General features: G+C 38.3%; 1 protein-coding gene across 5 annotated transcripts in view; it reads right to left on the reverse strand.

Moving 5' to 3' along the window:
- Positions 1–13488, reverse strand: part of LOC135948211 (somatostatin receptor type 2-like) — a 110456-nt gene that overhangs the window by 37151 nt on the left and 59817 nt on the right. For 3 of the 5 annotated variants that reach the window (XM_065497355.1, XM_065497356.1, XM_065497359.1), the window contains one exon: positions 191–248. The exons of the other annotated variants lie outside the window; for them this stretch is intronic. The gene's annotated coding sequence lies outside the window, so the exon portion shown is untranslated. The remainder of the gene's footprint in view (positions 1–190; positions 249–13488) is intronic. 5 annotated transcript variants of the gene reach the window in all.

Genomic DNA, 13488 nt, shown 5'->3' on the forward strand with positions numbered 1-13488 from the left:
TAGCAAAATTTAGCATGGAGGAGGACAAGAAGAATGAATAAAGCGTCTCGTCGCGAATAATGCAAATTTCATTGCGAAATCATGGAAATGCAGGGACTTGATAGTCTGCGAATTAACTTATTCATACCATGCAAATGAGAAACGCTGCAAGGAATCATTAATTATGGGTGAAATAAGAAAATTCACTTACCGCTCGCGTCGTTCGCCAAAAGACAGTAAGGAATCTCCGCGCTTTCCGCTGTCACAGCCTGCCAACAGAGTAATTGTTCCGAAATTTAAATACAGCCACAGTTTTCCACATGTTTGATTTACTTAAAAAGTGCGATATTTCCAAATTTCCTGAATTTAAAATTGTCTAGATAAAATAAAAAAATATTTGTAGGTAAGAAATAAATGCTTTTCTGGATTTTCTATAGTAAAGATAGATTTCCTTTGAAATTATATTCTTAAATTCATCCCGATCCTAAGAATTAAAATAGCAAAAAAGGGAAAATAAATCTAAAGTAAATATTAAAAAAATGTGGACTTCTATTAATGTTTTAGAGCTTTAAGCCAAAAAACAACCTATGGTGTATATATTTTCTTAGATCTTTTTAATTTTCAGCCGGACTAAAAAATGTATCATTTGAATTTTATTAATTTAACTTCACACATAGCAACCTTTTTTATTTTTGTATTGATCTTAACATAATTAAATTTTATTTCAGTAAAAATATTTAATATTTAAACGTAGAATATAATGATAAATCTAAATTTCACGTCCCTTTTTCATATACCTGCATATTTACCAAGAAAACTTCCTCGTTCGTGACATTCAACTGATATACATATATGTATTACAATTCAAATTTCTTATTATTTAACCATTTTCCTGTGTACTTCATCAAATCATCTCTTTGCAATGCAGCCTAATCTACATTTCAAACGGTGTATAGTCATAGAGACACACTTCCGCCTGAGGAGTCAGTATCAAGTGCAGCAATTTCTTCGACGTTCGAGAGCCTCATATCCAACAAGAAGAGACCTACTGATTATTTGACTATTGCGTATGTGTGTCGTGAAGGATCGATTCAACGAGTCGGAGTGCATGTCACAAAGGAGCCTGTCTTCAGCCCAGAGGAGCACCCATCATATTGAATCTCGCTCGCTTTCAAATTGACACACACACAAAGAGACACACGCTGATCTGTTCAAAAGGCGGTGGCGTCTTCACCGTTTATCTCGCGAGAATTGAAGGCCGCGTCATCAAAGCCGAACTATATTATAGCCATTCAAGTGATTATAGTTCGTGTGGCAACTGCTTGATAGTTAATTTGCAAAAGACGAAGCCTTAGTCTAAGAGGAGACAAAGCGCCCATGCCAGTGCCCAACCAACTGTGGACTTATTAGGTCTTCGCTGAAATCGCTAGAGAAGTTCTGCGGATTGCTAATTGTGGGGAAGCTCACAGACGTCAGAGCCAAATTTAGCTCTTGAAGATTGTTGGAATATTTTGAAGAGGGACTAGAAATATGTACCATTTGTAACAATACTATTGAATTACGCAGCAGCTTTGAAAGTTATTGAAAGGAGCTTGAAAAATGAAAATCAATCAAAACAATTCAAATTTTAAAAATGGTTTTCAGATTGAATTTTGAATAGATAAATTTTTGAAAATTTTCTAAATAATTAAACTTGACATGATATAAATTTGAAGTTTATATTTCATTCATGAAACGATGGGAAATTTTTAATTATTTGCAATGAACGGTGGTGCCATCTGTTGGCAACTCCAATCTATTTAGTGTTACGCAAAAATAGTAATTTGAATTTAATATCAATTACTTTTTTATTGCGATCATCATGATTGAAATTTTTATTGCCCCTTTGGAGATAGCGGCCGGTTTATTTAGAAGTAAAAAAACATAAATTCGATCAGATTTGAATCGTTTTAGATCCGCAGTGGAGATTTGTTCTTTCATTTCATTCGTTCGGCCGGTAATGTGGGACACGCAGTTTTATTCCTATTCGGGTAGTTCGATCAGAATTAGAGCTCTTGATGCTACTTGATGTGCCAGAGCGGGTTTCAAATGGGATTTCTCCCTCTGGCCGCGCCCGCATCCTCACTCATTCTCCGCTATCAGAAGCACGGCGGACAAAGTGGCTTTTTATCTGCCACGCGGCGGCGGCGACCAGAAAACAATTTATTTGCCTTGCTTGCGCCGTAAAATGCACCCCTTTTTCCAAGACATCCGCTCGTTAAATTCAAAAGCTTCACCAAACGCTTTCCCCTCGCCACACTGATCAAACGTCTTTTCTTTCTCTCAAAGCCCCAACTTTTGGGAGAAAAATGGGACTCTCCTCGTTTTCTAGAGCTCCTTGAAAGATTCTATTTTGTTCAACGGTCGACGGAGAAGTCTTTTTCACCGATTCTCCGAGTTTCTCAATAAGGTCATATCATTGAAATACGAACCTCTGACACTGGATCAGAGGAGGAAAACTCGTTTATTGCTCCTAGTGTGCAAAGGGAAGCACTGAAAGGTCTGAAAAGTGTTGATTATTACGAATGAAGAATGATGTTGAAGGCCAATAATCTGACAAGAAAAAAATTCATTTTTATAAAATGTTCAATATAAAGCACTGATGCAAAGATTTTAAATTTTTACAGATAAATGTTTTATTTAAACTTAAATTTATTCTTTATGAAAAATTATCCGAAAAAATTTACGGGACGTACAAGAAAAGATTAAAAATGGATTTTTACTGTCATAATTAGATTTAGGGATTTTGAATAGTGTTTCTTTACATTCGGTGAAAATTTGGAGTTTTAAGAAATTTTTAATTGTTGTTTTGATTCTCTGCCTGGCAACAATATCTATCACATTTAAAACATGTTTCTTAATTTTTTCCTGGGTGAATATTTGCTTTGGTTTTCATTATTTTAATATTAAATTTGCGAATTACACATTTTCTTATAATTATTATACATTGAAGGAAATATTCAAGTTTTTAATCTAAATTTCAAGCTCTAAATTCTATATATGTTTATATCAAAATAAACTAGCTTTAAAATATTTTAACAAAAAAATTATCATAATGCATTTTTAAGCAGAAAAATAAAAATTTAAATTTTCCGCTGCATTCCGCACATAATAGCATTATTATCACAGCCAATTTCACAATGAAGTCAATCAATATTTATGGCACGTATTCACCTCGTTTCGCTCTAATTTGAAAGGCGCCAGCGAAACGCAATAAACTCGTTGATTGACCAGTTTTCTTCTCGCTCCGATCGAGAACAATTGGCGCCGGCCGGCAGTGCAGGGTTGCACCCCCGCGCAGCTGATTGAATGCATCGTTGGCAACGTGCAGCCGTAAAAGCCACCGGGGCAAGACACTACTTCGTTCCTGGTGCAAGACGATATTATTGCTGCACACACGGAGAACGACGAGCGACGAGAGAAGAGGGTTGACGACCCCCGCGACCGGCCGGGATGCGCACCCCAACGGCCGGGCTGCCTTTTTTTTGCCGAGCGCAAAAAACCAACGACACACGCCGTATTAACTGCATGCAAATTTGCCTGCAGCGCAAAAAAAGGCGATTTACGAGCCAGTACCACCCCCACCCCCGGCTCCACTGCAACCCACTCCCGGCCACAGATGAGCGGCGGAAATCCTTAACGTGAATCGAAGGATGGCGAGCGAGAAAGAGTTCTCTACCCCTCAAGAGCAATAACCGATCGGTCACTTTTGTGACGCTATTAGACTTGAGCCGCCGAGCAAAATTGAATTTTTCCAGTCCCGTTTCATTAGCCGCAATTATTGAAGTTAACAATAAGTTGCCTTTGTCGCTGGAGAGATCGTACTGCCACTTCTCCATCGGGAAATCTTGTGGGTGGAAATAAGAGAATGGATAAAAGGGCCGGCTTGTCTTTTCTCAAGAGTGATTTGTTGGATCAACGCTCGTTGCGTCTGCAGAGAATGACAGCAAATGTATTAATTTTGTTCGATGAATTACAACCTCGACTTTCCAAGCTATATGAAAGGGTTTCACAAATTGCTAAATTCACTATATCTCGTTATTCAATTTAAAATGAGTTTGGATGATTTTAAACTGTTTTGGCAGTTTGGTGTAATTCGAATGTTACTTAAAGATTTACAGTTCATAAGAAAAAAAAACAACTGAAATCATCATTTTACAAGCAATGATTTACACTTATTGAGAATTTCATTCGCAGCGTTTCAGTTTAACGGAATTCTTCATATAGAGAAAGATTCTGCTTAATAAAGCTCGCAGAAATATGATTGACGCAAATTGATATTCATGGAAGGAAAAAATAATAATTCAAAAAGGTTGCTTTCCTTCCATTCCATGCATGCAATTTCAAGTTCCCTGCAATAACGATGAACAGCTAAATTGCATTGAAAAACGAGAATATTTATTATTGAGCTCTAGAGTGAACTGCTCATTGAATCTCACGGCCGAGAGCTTAGTTTGTAGCCTGGTTTTATTGCTACAAAAAATATAAAATAAATTTCCCTATACTAAATTTACAACTCAACAAGGAGAATATGAAATAAACAAAGCAATAAGTGAAGTCTATTCATATTTCATTCCACCGCTCCATTTTCAAAATGCTGGTAAATGAGGTGAAATGATATGCGATTTCTCGGTGACGGCATGAACTCGGGGCGGTATGTATTTATTTTATATACACTCTCTCGTCGGTCTCTCGCTCTCCAACTTTTGAAGTTCACGGTGCTTCTGGTGCAGCCGTAGCGAAACGAAGCAATATTGGATTTCGCGATACACGAGAGAGCTGGCTGCTGCAGCCTTTATTGAAAATTCATTTAAGCCCCGCGAGCGACAGACATCGCAATAACTGCGAAACCAATTATCAGCGCCGCACGATGATGCACAGCTATTTTCGCCCCGCGATTATAGAACATCGCCCTCTGCAAGCTGTAATCACTCAAAGTCAAAAACTTGATAAACTTTTACCCACCCTTTATATTAAATCTTCATTTAAAAATCTATTCAACTTTGTTAATAAAACGTTAATTCTTGGAAAGAGCTCCACAGGCTGCATGGTGAAACTGGAAACTTTGAAACTGCTTTGAAACATGAATAGAGCGGAGATTTACATGGCCTGATTATGTTTATGTTTTTGCTCGTTGCGAAATTCCTAGAACCGTTCAGGAGCTTGAGCAGGATCAATAATTCCACAGAAAATGATAAATTCATAAATAGATCTGGAGGAATTTTCATCTCTGCTTTAAATTAAAATTGGATTTTAAATAATGTAGTTCCATATTTTTTTAATCCTGATTTTAATAAAAGAGCTTTTTTATGAACCTCTGCTCAGGGGGCCCACGTGGCCGCAGAGAAGCTTAGACCCAATGGGGCCATCTTTTCGCCTCCCCGCGACCTAATTTTACTTAGAAATATATGTGATTTAATTTAACTTAAAATAAAATGATCTCTATTTCAAAAATCCCTTGAATATTTATTAAATTCTTGCAAAGAAGTTTACTTTCATGGTGTAAGAGAGAAAATGTCTCTGCTCAAAATATCCACCTGTTAAATCAGATGTCTGGTCTTCATAAGTAGAGCTTTCTCTCTATATGATCAATACCTACCCACAGTTTAAATATAGATGGCCCAGACAGCCTATCAAGTTTCTGGTTTGTTTGTTATTTCAGAAACCTTTTCCAAGAATGGAACACTTAAGGGTGCGATGTGAGAAGAGGGGCGGAAGAGGAGGCGTTGGAGGCGCTACTTTTAATTTGGTTAAAAAGTTTTTTGGACGAGCCAGCGAGCTGCGTCGAAAGTTTATGGTGCGCTGAGTGCAAAGGAAGTTGTTTTGTCTTCTCCAGCTCATTCATATTTTTTGCTCTTCCGCCCCATTCACCAGAGTTCACCAACAATTTCAGAAATGCCTGTTTCGCTTGCTCACGAGGTGAGAGGGAATGCCATTTTGCAGCAACAAACAGCCGAGTTTGCTTTTCCGGCAGTCACTTAATTTTTTCCCTTGACGCCTTTCCCCCTCGAAACTAATTCAATTTTTCGTGGAAAATATCGAATGCCAAACGGTGTGAAAATGCAGAGGAGGCGGCATATTTTTGCGATTTCCTTTCTCCTTCAGAGGGGAATAATATTGAAGATTTACTTATATACACACGATTTCCGCTTAAAACGCTGCTGTGCCAAAGTTTGCAAGAGTAAAAGGCGGTGGCGTCGCCTTTTTCTTTTTTATTTGCTCGCTTTCAAAAGCAAGTTTCTCGCCATCAGTCTCGTAAAATAACACTGAAGACACAACTCTGTCCCAGCGCGTGGCAACTCGGGCCAAATTCAATTTCGCGCCGCTAGAAACAAAAAGTGGACCTGACATGAATGCCAGTCTGCGGAAAATTCTATCTTATTTATATCTATGGAGTCGACTCTAGTTGTCCCAGTCATTTGTCATGAGGGGCCGAAAAAATCGCTGACATGCACTGCGAATCCGTTTTGATTTTATTAAACAAGATTCGCTTGAAACCAGTGCACATGAATATCTCATTCTTCTCTCTACGAAAGTGAATTTTAGAGAATCCAGTAGTTTTCTGAGCATTCAATCGTCACAGAACAATCTAGCGAATACAAATATTACCGTTCTAAGCCTTTTAAGCAAATAAATAAAATAGCCCAGTACCCTCTAGAGGAACCAAATACATCTTTACACCATATCTATTAAGCGCAAAATTTGTGTGAAATCCAAAATAATTGACTCATTTTGTATATATTTTTTTCCAAAAGTTTAATAATTTATTTAGATATTTTAGACAAAAAATTATTTTTACAAGCCTAATAAATGTGTGTGAATAATGTACAAAAACAGTTTTCATTGCATATTTGCAACTCTATAATATCCTTTGTTAAAAATGTGAAGAGAGAAATTAATTTTAAAACCACATGTTAAATTTTACTTCTTTTCATTAAAATCTTAAACATTAAAATTTGGGTAAAAAAATGGCAGGATCGAAGTTTTTTATTAATGAAGTGTTCAAAAAGTATTAAGATGAGCACACTCGACAGTCTTTTCTATCATTTTTCTATATTAAATTGAAGGATAAAATTCCCTTTGTTCATTTGAAAATTTTAACAAACGTTGGTTTCTTGTCGATTCTTTGTGTCCCAGTTAAAAAACCATTTATTTTTTTTTTAAATTGGGTGTAATATATATTTTCATAGTAAAATGTAACCAATATAGCTCTAACAAAAATAGTAAAATTTTGAAGAATTTCCAAAAAAACTTGCAATTTCAAGCCTCAAGCAAGTGAAAAATTAAAAACAAACGCTTTATATAAACCAACTTTAAAGTTCGGTCTTAAAAATTTGACAATTTTGCAAAACAGGTAATTATTTTGTTGCAAGAAAAAATGATATTTTTAATGATAACTTTTCCTCTCGTTATTTTCAGCTCTGCACGCCATTCATGTCGGCTCTATGAAAGTTTTTATTATATCTACGTAGCAGTAATTCCCTATTATATAGTCATTTTCCTTTCAGTATTGAATGACTGGGAAAGGGCTCAGAGAGAATAACAAGGGCGAAAACATCAATATTTCATTTTTACTGAACGAACGTGTCATTAGCGAATATTGCGGTCGGGTTTTCATTTCCAAGAAGTCAGAAATAGATACGCAATCAGGCCTAATTGCATGTTGGCTGAAATAACGAACGCAGCAGGAAAACACACGCCGGACGATCCACCTGAATAACCGCAATTGACACGTTTATCTTGCTGTGATTTATGGCGGCCGCCTGTGTAAAAAAAGGATTGCGGCATATGTCGAGATTAGCGCTGTAATCAGAGCGGCACTTATGAGAACGCGAAATCCATCCATGCTGACGAATTTGGTGTTTGCAGTTAAATTTTTTTTGAAATTCTTTTAAAATCAATTCAACGCCTAATTTCCAATTGCATATCCACCTTTTTTGCTTTAATTTGCAAAAGAAAAACCTTTGAGATGGACCGAAAATGCCTCTAGCCACTGGCTTAGAGTCAAACGTCACGAGTTAAGTGATTTGGTATGAGGTCGGAATCTATGACGGCAACGACGATCAGAAAACATTTTGGTGCGGAAGCGTTTTTAATATCGCTCAGCTCAGCAGAGTACGGAGTGGTAGCAAGTGCCAAAAGAGTGACAAACGAGGTGACGGCAGTTCGTTTTTCCGTCGCGTCTTGCCAAGGCCATGCAACTTCAATTAGCCGCGAGCAATTTGCCAAAATCGGGCCGACTGCGAAATTCGGGCAAAGTAGGTTTGGGGCCATGTGTGACACACCGACAAAGACGACGACGGCGACGACGGTGGCTGCTTTTTCGCCACTTTTGGCTCGCTCCGGGCGGCCGGTCCATCGCGCAAATTAAAAACGCTTCGCACACTCACTCACTCTCTCTCTCTCTTTCGCTCTCCATTTTGGGCGGTAATGCATTTCTGGTGGGGCCGCCGCCGCCAACGCAAACGCCAAACTCGATTTTCGCCGCAGAGCATTATTAATATCGCCGGAAATCGATTTCTGATCTAATCCCCGGCATGTGTGGTGTGTGCGCGCGAGAGAAAGCAAATAAAAGCGTGCACCTCTTTCGCACCAAAATAGATCATCATCAGTTTCCCCCAAATCAAACTCACACCGTTTCTACATCCCGCCCCTTTATTCACAGTAATTGCTGTTGAAAAGAGGATTTTCGCTTTTTAACTGGTGTGTGGCAACGTGTCGTAACTTTGAATGGGTGGGATTAGCAAAAGAGATAAAACTGGGAAAGTTTTATTCCATATCCATCCAGTCTATTTTTTTTGCAAACGGACTGGCTGATGTATTGAACTGTTGAATGCAATCAGCAGTTGATCAATAAAAAATTTGGTCTACACAATGTGAAATAGTAAAAAGGACCTTGATACAGTTAAAATTAAACTTTTTCAAATTTTCTCCAAAATTTACAGTGCTTGACAGCATTTTCTTGGCAGATTTCGATTCCTATCAATTCCTCTCAAGGTCTATTCAACAACGTATGACAATTTTTGGGAAACTGTTTGTTATAAAATAAAATCAGATTTCCAGTAAGAAGACAGTTATTTTACCATTTGATGTGAAAAGCATGCTACCTATTTGAAGCCACTTTTCTCAAAAATTTACACTGCTACTTAGGCCAATTTTGGCTTCAACTAAATCCTAAAGGATGAGTTCATATGCATTGGCAACAAGGAATTTCCAGGCTTTTGCAGTATCAATCCTCTTTAAATTTAAATATTGTTTCAAAATAATAAGAAACAGCTCACTATCAAACAATATGTAACTCCTCTGAGCAGCCAGAGTTTCCAAAATATTTTGCATCCTTGTTTCCCGCTCTTTGTGATTTTCATCCTTTGCTTGGTTGAAAGACTTAACGGATTTTCGTCTCTTGTAAATCCTTTGAAGCAAGGGCTTTTATATAGAGAGAAAATTAAAACGTGGAACGCATTTTCCGGATTTCACTACGGAATTCCATATTGAGTTTGCTAAGGCAACAACAACGGCCGAGTAAGGTGGATTTTCGAGTTTGCTGAGGAAAGCACGCTCGCGCGGCAGTTTAATCTCGTTTCTAAAGAGCATTTCTGCTGTTAGTACTTTGGCTAATTCGCTCGGAGAATTTCGCCCGCTCTCACCTGAAAGATCAGAGAAAACAGAGCAGGCCGCTGGCAAATACTGAACTGCGCGGAAGAGGAAAACGCGACTCGGGCGACAAAGAGAGCGAGTCGTGTGCTTGACTCCGGAAAATTGCTTACGAACAGGGCGAACAGCCGATCGGCGACGCGTTTGTGCGTGTGACAGATTTCACAAATTCCTCCAGCAAGCTTTTTGAAAGAGAGTGGCGATGTCTTGAAAAAGGAAAAATGAATGCATGCAAATATATAATTACACAAAACGGCAGTTTTTCTTGAAATATTTCTGCGCCATCTGTTGCCACTGGCGTATTTTTTTTTCAGAAGGGACAAAAAAAGAAATGAGAATTTCAGCGTAACAGGTTCGGCCGGCTGGCACTCGCAGCCAAATAATTTATCGCGCTCTCTGCTTTCTTGCCTCTGCAGCTCGCAAATAAACAAAATTCGAGATTTATGGCTGCGCTTGCGGCAAAATATGAAAAATAAACAGACACACTCAGGCAGCGGCCAAGAAAAAGGACGCGGCTCCGTGGGAGAAAAATCAGCTGCTCCAAAAGGAATGATCGAGTGGACAGATTTTCGTCTCAACTCTAATGGCTGCAATAAATTCAAGGTGGTAAACGCATCAGCGCTGCGGTGGCAAAAACGTTGGAGGTCCGAAAGGTCGGATTTTGATTAATAGAATCTAATATATTTGTACTCCTCCTTCGAAATCATTTCTAGTATGATTCAAATGCGTATAGAAAAAATATGAAAAATGAGTATGAACAGACTTAATTTATTACACTGATTTATGTAAGTGGCCAACCTGATGCAAATATCCAACATATCAAACTTAAGCCAAACACTTATACTAATTTTGGTGATTTAAATAATTAACTGCTTGAGAGCATTATTAAATATTCAAGAATAAATTAAATGACACTAAAACAAGAGGGTGAAATTTCGAAATTGAGGATGTTGAAATAGGTGTGGTTCTCCAGGAACAAAAGGCGTATCAGGTGCGGGAAATTTAAAATTTTAACGATTTACTAGATGAATTTTTCCAAAGCAGATGAAAATTGAGAGAGTTGACTGCAACCACCCTGACAAAAAAATTTTTCAGAAAAATAGCATCAAGTATCAAGTTAGAATATGAAACGCCTCTACTTCCTGTTCTTTTGACTGTCTGAAAGTGTTGAAGTGACGAAGAATAATAAACCTAAACCTAAATTGGTGTGCACATTATTCATTGTCAGAGCATTTATCTCTACTCTTTTTAAATCTTATTCAGCAGCAGGGAGTTCAGAAAAAAATGTTTACCGTCTCCACCTTTCTTCCCTTCACGTACCCATTTCCCGTCTGAATTCCATAACTATTAATTTCTGGAAAATCTTTGCTAGTACCTTAATAAAAGAGGCATTCCAAAACTATTTCGGAAGCTGTCGGATTCTAGCTTTGCAGATTTATGTCGCGACTTTTGGCACTGGCGCTCGCTGGCTCGTGGGCTCGTGGGCAGGAAAAAGCGCAAGTTTTGGCCCCCATTACACTCGGAGGTCAGACCATGTAAATTCCTGTGCACGCATGCATGCGGCTGGCGAACAAGGGCTGAGACGCGCGGGGGCGGCAGTGAGGCAGAGCACGAGAACGAGAGCATATTGCCTTGAGCGAGAAAAAGCGTCGCGCACTTTGGCAACAATAACACATCTCTCGCATTCATGAAGAAAGTTGCTCATAAATTTCCAACCCCACCCGCCCGCCACCACTGCCGCTGCTGAACAACCCTTATTTTCCGCAAATAAATTGTTCCGAGCGGCAATAAATTTCATTTCCACAGTTTATGAACGTGCGTCGAAAAGTGAAATATCAATATATTGCCCTGAAATATTCATAGCCCCATTACTAAGGCTTCTTGTTGATGCTCCCCCTCTTTTCTTGCAAACATCTCCAACTGATTTATGGCCAAGATGGAATAATTCATAACTTAATAATGTCCTGACAGATTGCACCAATTGCATTTTTTAGAAAATAAAAAAATGTTCCACAATAACATTGCAGGGACGATATATTATTCCAAAAACGTCAGGCTATATATTTTAGAATGATTTGAATAATTTTTTCTGGCTTGCAATATTTCAATGGTATTATAAACATAACATTCTCATAAAAATAACACTAAGTGGAACCCAATTTAATTAATTTATTTTCAAATTACAAAAAGCTTTAAATTTTAGAGTATCAAATTTTTTCATAATTCCATAAAAAACTTTTTCTGGAAACCAAGACATAAAAATTGGATTTCCAACAGTAATATGCTCTTATTCCAACCGGGAAATATACTCGAGTGAATTAAAATGAAGAAAGCGATTCAGAAAAACTCGATTCGAGTCTCATTGTCAGGCAAATGCGCTGACGCGACGGCAAACGGAAGCTTTTTTCACGCCGGGGGTGATTTGTGGCTGGCAATAAACGAGTCCGTGGTGGACACGGACGCACGTGTGGCCCCGCGGGGGTTGCAGGGGTGGCTGCTTGGGTGCTTTGAGGCCGCGGAACGGATGTGTGCTTTCATTTGGCCCTGTGCGGCTGTGCGTATGCCCCCTGGGCGCCGGTGACACTCGTCAGACACCCGAAAGCCACCCCCAACCCTCGAGCACCCTGCGTGGACCACGTTATTCTTCATTAAGGCATTCCTGGGCCGCAATTTGCACGGAATGTGCCACTAGTACCACCGCTTCCTTCGTGCCGACGGATTTGCCGGATTTGCAGACTTTCAATTACCGGCAAGAAGCTTAATTTTTGCCTGGAAATTAATTTAGCCAGTAAATAAACAGACTGAATTTGTTTCGCATCAAAAAAGCCTTTTATCCGACATTCACGATTACTTTTTTTATAATTGGCTTTTTTACATGATGAAACAAAGTGGAAAATTCAATATATTTACACGTTGATGATTTTGTAAAATGCAATTTGAAGCGTAATTTTATAACAAAGGAAATGACAAAATCGTGTCACAAAGAGCAAAGAGTTTATTTTCTATATATATTTCCACATTTTTAATTGAAAATTCGGTCGTGCGAATGGTCAATTTTGAATTTTGAATTTTCTGCTAATATTTATTGTCTCGTTTCTCTTTCCTGAACTTGTCACCTTCAGAAACAGGCGTGGACATGACGAAAAGCCAAATAAAAAAAGTTAGTTTTCTTTGTTACGCAAAAAGTCATTATTTATTCAATCAAAATACCAAATTTAAAACAAGACCATTTAAACGAACATTAAAAATAAATTTTTATTCCTAAAAATGTAATTGTGCAGCTGAAAATCGATTATTTCCTGCATGTATGCGTGTCCTGGAGCTGTTTGATGCCGAGCCGTGCTGTCTAATTGCCAATTAATGGCGACCACCACATAAGCAAAAAGTTTCGCTCTTCCTTTTTCCTTTGGCTGTAGACAAAGTTTTCCTCCGCAAAAACATTCCAAATGGGTCGTGCATCACTGAAACACACGTTGGCAGTTCAGGCGAGCGGAAAATCGTGGATTTAACATTGAGCGGCTGCAATGAGCAAAAGTTCTTGTTTGGACGCAAACAAGCCGACTTTAGACCGTCAACTCTTGTTTTCAAAGCCTCTTCTCTTACCCTTTTAATCCTTTTTCCGCGAAATTGTAATCTCTCCAATTTTCAGCTTTCACTTTTTTTGCAGCATACACAGCGCCCAGTGCTATAAAATTCGGCTGCTTTTTTCTAGAAATAGTGTGGTGAGTGTAAGCTTTATTTTAACAGCCCTTTGAAGTCGGAATCACAGTTAGTAGGATTATTAAAAAATGGCATATACAATTGCAGTTAAGTGCA

The sequence above is a fragment of the Cloeon dipterum genome, chromosome 1 (genome assembly GCF_949628265.1).
Source record: "Cloeon dipterum chromosome 1, ieCloDipt1.1, whole genome shotgun sequence".
Classification (NCBI taxonomy): Eukaryota; Metazoa; Arthropoda; class Insecta; order Ephemeroptera; family Baetidae; genus Cloeon; species Cloeon dipterum.